Raw genomic sequence first — 9,733 nt, forward strand, 5'->3', positions numbered from 1 at the left:
AGGATAAAATGAAAAAGGGAAAGGTGAAGATCACCTTGACTCAAGCATAAAGTAAAAGATACGCCCTTCGCAGAGGGAAGCAGAGGTTGTCATGTGCTTTTAGGGTTGGATGCATAAAATCTTAATGCAAAAGAACGTCACTTTATATTGCCACTTGTATGTGGACCTTTATTATGTGGTCCATCGCTTTTATTGCTTCCACAACAAGATCGTATAAAGCTTATTTTCTCTACACTAATAAGTCATACATATTTAGATAGCAATTTTTATTGCTTGCAACATGACAACTTACTTGAAGGATCTTACTCAATCCATAGGTAGGTATGGCGGACTCTCATGGCAAAACTGGGTTTAAGGATGTTTGGAAGCACAAGTAGTATCTCTACTTAGTGCAAGAAATTTGGCTAGCATGAGGGGGAAAGGCAAGCTCAACATGTTTGGAAGGTCAATGACAATATACTTTAACTGAGATGTGAGAAAACATAAACCATTACGTTGTCTTCCTTGTCCAACATCAACTCTTTTAGCATGTCATACTTAATGAGTGCTTCACAATCATAAAATATGTCCAAGATAATATATTTGTATGTGAACCTCCCTTTCCTTATTACTTCCTATTAATTGCAACGATGACCAAAACTATGTTTGTCAACTCGCAATAACTTTTATGCCTCATACTTTCTATGTGTGAAGTCATTACTATCTATAAGATCAATATGAACTCTTTTATTCTTTCTACTTTCTCAAGATCATAGCAACATAGCAAAGCCCTTGACTCAACACTAATCTTTATTATAGATAGCTCAAGGACTCGATTACATAAAGAGATCACAAAGCAAAACTCAAAACTACTTGATACTAAAACTTCAATCTACTAGATCAAGATACTACTAAAAGGATCGAACTAAATAAAACGATAAAGATAGGAGTGTGATGGTGATACGATACCGGGGCACCTCCCCCAAGCTTGGCAGTTGCCAAGGGGAGTGCCCATGCCCATGTGATTATGTCCTCGGAGGTGATGGAGGTGGTGATGATGATGTAGGCTTGTTCCTCAATTTAAGCTTGAGTATAGTATTTTGCTATTTTAGGTCCTTGATCTCCTGCTCAAGGCTTAATACTCTTTTGCACAATTCCTGTTTATTTTCCTGCAAGAGACGAAAAGGGATAAACTCGATCTTTGTCTTCTTTGCTCTATCAAGGAGGCTTGACTTTTTAAACTCCACATGCATGTCCCCATGCTGAGGTAATGGGGCTTCGTCCTCGTCTGAACTCGTCTCCTCCTTTCCCTTAGGCTCGTAGTCTTCTTCTTCTTCAGAGGTCCAGCCATCATGCTCCAAGTCCCCGTAGACCTTAGGGTCTGCAAGGTAATCAGCCACATAGCTTTCCCCTTCCGAGTCCTGAGATGACATATTGCTCTAAATCTATAACAGAATAGATCAAAACGAAAACAGAGGATAATTGTGTGATACGGTGGTCAAAACCTTCGGGAGTTTATATAATGAATTTTTACCGACCAAAATACGTAACTTGCAAGAAAACGGAGTCCGGGAGCCACACGAGGTGGCCATGAGACAGGGGGCGTGCCCAGGAAGGGTGGGCGCGCCCTCCACCCTCGTGGAGGCCTCGTGTCCTTCCCGGATTACTTCTTTCTTCCTAAAATTCTTAAATATTCCAAAATTGATAAAAATTGCCATAAGAATTGTTTTGGAGTTGGTTTACTTACCGTACCACATACCTATTCCTTTTCGGAGTCTGGAACATTCTGGAAAGTGTCCCTTATGTATTCCTCCGGGGTTACGGTTTCAATAATATTAGTTTCAACATTGATAGGGTTACCTGAGATGTAATGTTTAATTCTTTGACCGTTCACCACCCTCAGGCTTGTGCCTTCGAAGTTGTTGATTTTTATGGCACTAGAACGATAGACTTCCTCAATAATGTAAGGACCTTCCCATTTAGGGAGAAGTTTTCCTGCAAAAAATCTTAAACGAGAGTTGAATAATAACACATAATCACCCACGTTAAACTCACGCTTTTGTATCCTTTTATCATGCCAGCGTTTGACTTTTTCTTTGAATAGCTTGGCATTCTCATAGGCTTGGGTTCTCCATTCGTCAAGTGAGCTAATATCAAACAACCTCTTCTCACCGGCAAGTTTGAAGTCATAGTTGAGCTCTTTTTAATATCCCAATATGCTTTATGTTCAAGTTCAAGAGGTAAATGATATGCTTTTCCATAAACCATCTTATACGGAGACATACCCATAGGATTTTTGTATGCAGTTCTATAGGCCCATAATGCATCATCAAGTTTTTGGACCAATTCTTTCTAGATCTATTGACAGTCTTTTGCAAAATTAATTTGAGCTCTCTATTGCTCAACTCTACTTGACCACTAGACTGCGGATGATAAGCAGATGTGATTCTATGATTAACATCATACTTAGCAAGCGTCTTACGAAAAGCACCATGAATAAAATGTGAACCACCATCAGTCATAAGATATCTAGGGACTCCAAACCTTGGAAAAATAACTTCTTTAAGCATTTTAATAGAAGTGTTATGATCAACACTACTAGTTGGAATAGCTTCTACCCACTTAGTAACGTAATCAACAACAACTAAAATATGTGTGTAACCATTAGAGGCAGGAAAAGGTTCCATATAATCAAAGCCCCAAACATCAAATGGTTCAATAACAAGAGAATAATTCATAGGCATTTCTTGACGTCTACTAATATTACCAATTCTTTGACATTCATCACAAGATAAGACAAACTTACGAGCATCTTTGAAGAGAGTAGGCCAATAAAAACCAGATTGCAATACCTTATGTGGAGTTCTATCTCCAGCGTGGTGTCCTCCATAGGATTCAGAGTGACACTTGCATAGGATTGATACGTCTCCGTCATATCTATAATTTTTGATTGTTCCTTGCCAATATTATTCAACATTTATATACTTTTGGCAACTTTTTATACTATTTTTTGGGACTAACATATTGATCCAGTGCCCAGCGCTAGTTCCTATCTGTTGCATGTTTTTTGTTTCGCAGAAACCCAATATCAAACGGAGTCCAAACGGGATAAAACGGACGGAGATTTTTTTGGAATATTTATGATTTTTGGGAAGTAAAATCAACGTGAGACGGTGTCCGAGGTGGTCACGAGGTAGGGGGCGCGCCCTACCCCCCAAGCGCGCCCCTGACCCTCGTGGTCCACCTGTAAGGCGGTTGATGCTCTTCTGTTGGCGCAAGAAAAATAATTTTATGAGAAAGATCTAGGTGAAAGATTCACCCCAATCGGAGTTACGGATCTCCAGATATAAAGGAAACGGTGAAGGGGTAGAATCTGAGAACGCAGAAACAGAGAGATAGATCCAATCTCGGAGGGGCTCTCGCCCCTCCCACGCCATGGGAGCCAAGGACCAGAGGGGAAACCCTTCTCCCATCTAGAGAGGAGGTCAAGGAAGAAGAAGAAGAAGAAGAAGGGGGGCTCTCTCCCCCTTGCTTCCGGTGGCGCCGGAACGCCGCCAGGGGCCATCGTCATCACCGCGATCTTCACCAACACCTCCATCATCTTCACCAACATATCCATCACCTTCCCCCATCTATATTCAGCGGTGTAACCTCTCTCTTACCCGCTGTAATTCTACTTAAACATGGTGCTCAACGCTATATATTATTTCCCAATGATGTATGGCTATCTTATGATGTTTGAGTACATCCGTTTTGTCCTATGGGTTAATTGATGATCGTGATTGGTTTGAGTTGCATGTTTTACTATTGGTGACGTCCTATGGTGCTCTCCGTGTCATGCAAGCTTGAGGGATTCCCGCTGTAGGGTTTGCAATATGTTTATGATTTACTTATGGTGGGTGGCGTGAGTGACAGAAGCACATACCCGAGTAAGTAGGTTGTTTGCGTATGGGATAAAAGGGGACTTGATACTTTAATGCTATGGTTGGGTTTTACCTTAATGAATCTTTAGTAGTTGCGGATGCTTGCTAGAGTTCCAATCATAAGTGCATATGATCCAAGTAGAGAAAGTATGTTAGCTTATGCCTCTCCCTCAAATAAAATTGCAATAATGATTACCGGTCTAGTTATCGATTGCCTAGGGACAAATAACTTTCTCGTGACAACAAGCTCTTTACTTTTACTAATCTAGTTGTGTCTTTATCTAAACAGCCCCTAGTCTTTATTTACGTGCTCTTTACTTTCTTGCAAGCTTACCCAAAAACACCTACAAAGTACTTCTAGTTTCATGCCTGTTCTAGGTAAAGCGAACGTCAAGCGTGCGTAGAGTTGTATCGGTGGTTGATAGAACTTGAGGGAATATTTATTCTACCTTTAGCTCCTCGTTGGGTTCGACACTCTTACTTATCGAAAATTGTTGCGATCCCCTATACTTGTGGGTTATCAAGGATCTGTTCCTGTTCATGCTCAGGTACACAACGTCTAATAACACCATCTACTCCTTCTTTATAAAGGTGTGGGTCATCCCAGAAGTAGTGTCTTAAATCATAAAAGAACTTTTTCTTTTGCTGGTATGTGAAACTAGGAGGTATAAATTTAGCAACAATGTAAATTAGCATAATCAGCATACCAAGGAGCAGGACGAGAAGCATTAACGACCGCTAATTGTTCACCAGGAAAGCTATCATCAATAGGCAGTGGGTCATCAAGAACATTCTCTAACCTAGACAGGTGGTCTGCAACGGGGTTCTCAGCTTCCTTTCTATCAATAATATGCAAATCAAATTCTTGGAGCAAGAGAACCCATCTAATGAGTCTAGGCTTAGCATCTTTCTTTTCCATAAGATATTTAATAGCAGCATGATCAGTGTGAATAGTAACTTTGGAATCAACAATATAAGGTCTAAACTTATCACATGCAAACACAACTACTAAGAACTCTTTTTCAGTAGTAGCATAATTTCTCTAGGCAGTATCAAGAGTCTTACTAGAATACTGGATAACATTCAATTTCTTATCAACTCTTTGCCCTAGAACAGCACCTACAGCATAATCACTAGCATCACACATAATTTCAAAAGGTAAATTCCAATCAGGTGGCTGAACAATAGGTGCAGTGATCAAAGCTTTCTTAAGTATTTCGAATGCTTCTACACAATCATCATCAAAGACAAAAGGAATATCTTTTTGCAATAAATTAGTCAGAGGCCTAGAGATTTTAGAAAAGTCCTTAATGAACCTCCTATAAAAACCGGCATGACCAAGGAAACTTCTTATACCTTTTATGTCCTTGGGACATGGCATCTTTTCAATAGCATCAACTTTAGCTTTATCAACTTCAATACCTCTCTCGAAGATCTTGTGCCCCAAGACAATGCCATCATTAACCATAAAGTGGCACTTCTCCCAATTCAAGACGAGACTAGTGTCTTCACATCTCTGCAAAACTTGATCAAGGTTGCTCAATTCATCTTTATCATTAGGAACAACGGTAATACCTCCCTTTTTAGGAACACAATGGACATGGCTTACCCAATCACTATCAGCAACGGGATAAATTATACCTGCCTCAAGGAGCTTTAGTATCTCCTTTCTTACCACTTCTTTCATCTTGGGATTCAATCATCGTTGAGGATCTCTAACTGGTTTGGCACCATCCTCCAAATTAATTTTGTGTTGACATAATGTGGGACTAATGCCCTTGAGATCATCTAGAGTATATCCAATAGCAACACGGTGCTTCTTCGGAGTTTTCATTAATCTTTCTTCTTCTTGCTTTGAAAGGTTAGCACTAATAATGACAGGATATATTTTCTTTTCATCAAGATAAGCATACTTAAGATTATCAGGTGATGGTTTGAGTTCAAACATGGGATCACCCTTGGGTGGAGGGGGATCCCCAAGAATTTCAACGGGAAGGTTGTGTTTCAGCATAGATTCCTGTTTAAGGAACACTTCATCTATTTGCCTTCTTTCCTTCATAAACATATCATTTTCATGGTCAAGCAAATATTGTTCTAACGGATCAGCAGGAGGCACGGCAATAGAAACAAGACCAATATTCTCATCCTTACTAGGTGATTCTCTATCACGAGGTTGTCTACAAAACTTAGCAAAATTAAACTCATGAGACATACCCTCTAAGCCAATTGTGACAGTATCCTTTTCACAATCAATCTTAGCATTAACAGTATTCAAGAAGGGTCTACCAAAAATAATGGGACAAAAATCATGTTGTGGGGAACCAAGAACAAGAAAATCAGCAGGATATTTAACCTTCCCACACAAGACTTCAACATCTCTAACAATCCCAACTGGCTTAATGGTATCCCTATTGGCAAGCTTAATAGTAACATCAATATCTTCTATTTCAGTCGGTGCAATATCATGCATAATTTCTTTATTTAAGTCATAGGGTATTGCACTAGCACTAGCACCCATATCACATAAACCATGATAACAATGATCTACTATTTTAACAGAAATAACACGCATGCCTAACACACGTCTATGTATCTTAGTATCTGGTCTAACAATATTAGCAGTCTCACCACAGAAATAAATAACATGCCCATCTAAATCATCACCCAAGAGATCTTTAACCATAGCAATACTAGGTTCAACTTTGATTTGCTCAGGAGGTGTATAAGTCCTAGTATTACTCTTACGAACAACAGTCGAAGTTTTAGCATGATCCTTTATCCTAACAGGAAAAGGAGGTTCTCAACATAAATAGTAGGAACAATAGGATCACTATAGGTGATAGTCTTTTCTTCAACTGTAATAGGTGCAACTACTTTTACTTCAACAGGAGGATTATATTTAAACCACTTCTCCTTAGGGAGATCAACGTGAGTAGCAAAAGATTCACAGAAAGAAGCTACTATCTCAGAGTCAAGTCCATATTTAGCGCTAAATCCACGGAAAGTATCGGTATCCATAAAAGATTTAACACAATCAAACTTAGGTGTCATACCTGACTCCTTACCATCCTCGGAACCCCAATCTTCAGAGTTGCGTTTAATTCTTTCCAATAAGTCCCATTTGAATTCAATAGTCTTCAGCATATAAGAACCAGCACAGGAAGTATCGAGCATGTTGCGATCATTGAGAGAAAGCCGAGCATAAAATTTTTGAATAATCATTTCTCTGGAGAGCTCATGATTGGGGCAAGAATATAACATTGACTTAATCCTCCCCCAAGCTTGAGCGATGCTTTATCCTTCGCGAGGCCAGAAATTATATATGTAATTATGATCACGATGAACAAGATGCATAGGATAGAACTTCTGGTGAAATTCCAACTTCAGTCGCTTATAATTCCAAGATCTCGTATCATCACATAGCATATACCATGTCAATGCATCTCCCTTCAAAGATAAAGGGAAGACCTTCCTTTTGACAGCATCATCAGGAATACCTGCAAGCTTAAATAATCCACAAACTTCATCCACAAAGATAAGGTGTAAATCGGGATGCAATGTTCCATCTCCTGCAAATGGATTAGCTAGCAGTTTCTCTATCATACCCGAAGGAATCTCAAACTAAATGTTTTCAAATAGTTCAGTAGGTTGAGGAGCAACTCTTTGCTCTTCTGGTCGGGGAGAAGATACCCCGAACAAGCCCCTCAAAGGATTAGTTTCCATAGTAACAAGTAACAGAAAATTTCAGCACACTATATAAATGTTTCCTTACCAAGTTCCACTAACCAAAAGCGCTACACTCCCCGGCAACGGTGCCAGAAAAGAGTCTTGATGACCCACGAGTGTAGGGGATCTATCATAGTCCTTTCGATAAGTAAGAGTGTCGGACCCAACAAGGAGCAGAAGGAAATGATAAGCGGTTTTCAGTAAGGTTTTCTCTGCAAACAGTGAAATTGTAGGTAATAGATAGTTTTGTGATAAGATAAATTGTAACTAGTAACAAGTAAATAAAGTAAATAAAGTGCAGCAAGGTGGCCCAATCCTTGTTGTAGCAGAGGATAAGCCTGGACAATTTCTTATAATGAGAAAAGAGCTCCCGAGGACACATGGGAATTGTCGTCAAGCTAGTTTTCATCACGCTCATATGATTCGCGTTCGGTACTTTGATAATTTGATATGTGGGTGGACCGGTGCTTGGGTACTGCCCTTACTTGGACAAGCATCCCACTTATGATTAACCCCTATTGCAAGCATCCACAACTACAAAAGAAGTATTAAGGTAAACCTAACCACAGCATTAAACATATGGATCCAAATCAGCCCCTAACGAAGCAACGCATAAACTAGGGTTTAAGCTTCTGTCACTCTAGCAACCCATCATCTACTTATTACTTCCCAATGCCTTCCTCTAGGCCCAAATAATGGTGAAGTGTCATGTAGTCGACGTTCACATAACACCACTAGAGGAAAAGACAACATACATCTCATCAAAATATCGAACGAACACCAAATTCACATGACTACTAATAGCAAGATTCCACCCATGTCCTCAGGAACAAATGTAACTACTCACAAAGCGTATTCATGTTCATAATCAAAGGAGTAATAATATGCATTAAGGATCTGAACATATGATATTCCACCAAGTAAACCAATTAGCATCAACTACAAGGAGTAATCAACACTACTAGCAACCCACAGGTACCAATTTGTGGTTTGGATACAAGAGATGAACTAGGGTTTTGAGAGGAGATGGTGCTGGTGAATATGTTGATGGAGATTGACCCCCTTCCGATGAGAGGATCATTGGTGATGACGATGGTGATGATTTCCCCCTCCCGGAGGGAAGTGTCCCCGGCAGAACAGCTCCACCGGAGCTCTAGATTGGTTCCGCCAAGATTCCGCCTCGTGGCGGCGGAGTTTTGTCCCGTAAGCTTGACCATGATATTTTCCAGGGTAATAGCCTTCATATATAGCAGAAGATGGACACCGGAGGGCCACCAGGGGGCCCAGGAGACAGGGGTGCACACAGTAGGGGTGGGCGCGCCCCCACCCTCCTGGCCAGGGTGTGGGCCCCCTGAGGTGTTTCTTCCGCTCAATAATTCTTATTAATACAAAAATAAGTTTTGTGGAGTTTCAAGATTTTTGGAGCAGTGCGGAATAGGTTTGCAATGTTTGCTCCTTTTCCAGCCACAATTCCAGCTGCCGGCATTCCCCCTCTTCATGATAAACCTTGTAAAATAAGAGAGAATAGCCATAAGTATTGAGATATAATGTGTAATAACAGCCCATAATGCAATAAATATTGATATAAAAGCATGATGCAAAATGGACGTATCATGCCCCCACTTCAATCGTACACTAATCATAAACGCAAATGTGTATGTGTCGGTGTCCTGGATTTGGGGGTATCCAGCCCTGCTTGCCTGTGGCCCACCACGCGGCTCCATCGACGGCCTCGTACGACCCAGGTTTAGCATCAACACCACAAGACCTTCGCGAGGGGCCAAGCCTCGCGAGGCGGGCAACGCCAAGACCCCCAAGGGGACCGGCCTCCTCAGGCTGGCTCCTGAGGGTCGGAGAGTTCTATGCAAGGCTACCTCACGAGGCTCAGCTAATGTGAGCCATGATGACCAAGGCTAGGCGGGCGCCAGGCGGGTGCTAGGCAGGCGCAGAGCGCAGGTTTCCTCTTTGGTGCAAAGGAGGCAAGCCACAGGTGCGGAGTCCCGAGGAATCAGCCAAAGGTTTCTATTTCGGTGCAACAAGACCAAGACCGCCAGGACGGCAGGACGGAGGTCATCGACGAGCCCACCACAGCGTCACGACCAGAG

The sequence above is a fragment of the Triticum dicoccoides genome, chromosome 6B, assembly GCF_002162155.2.
Source record: "Triticum dicoccoides isolate Atlit2015 ecotype Zavitan chromosome 6B, WEW_v2.0, whole genome shotgun sequence".
NCBI lineage: Eukaryota > Viridiplantae > Streptophyta > Magnoliopsida > Poales > Poaceae > Triticum > Triticum dicoccoides.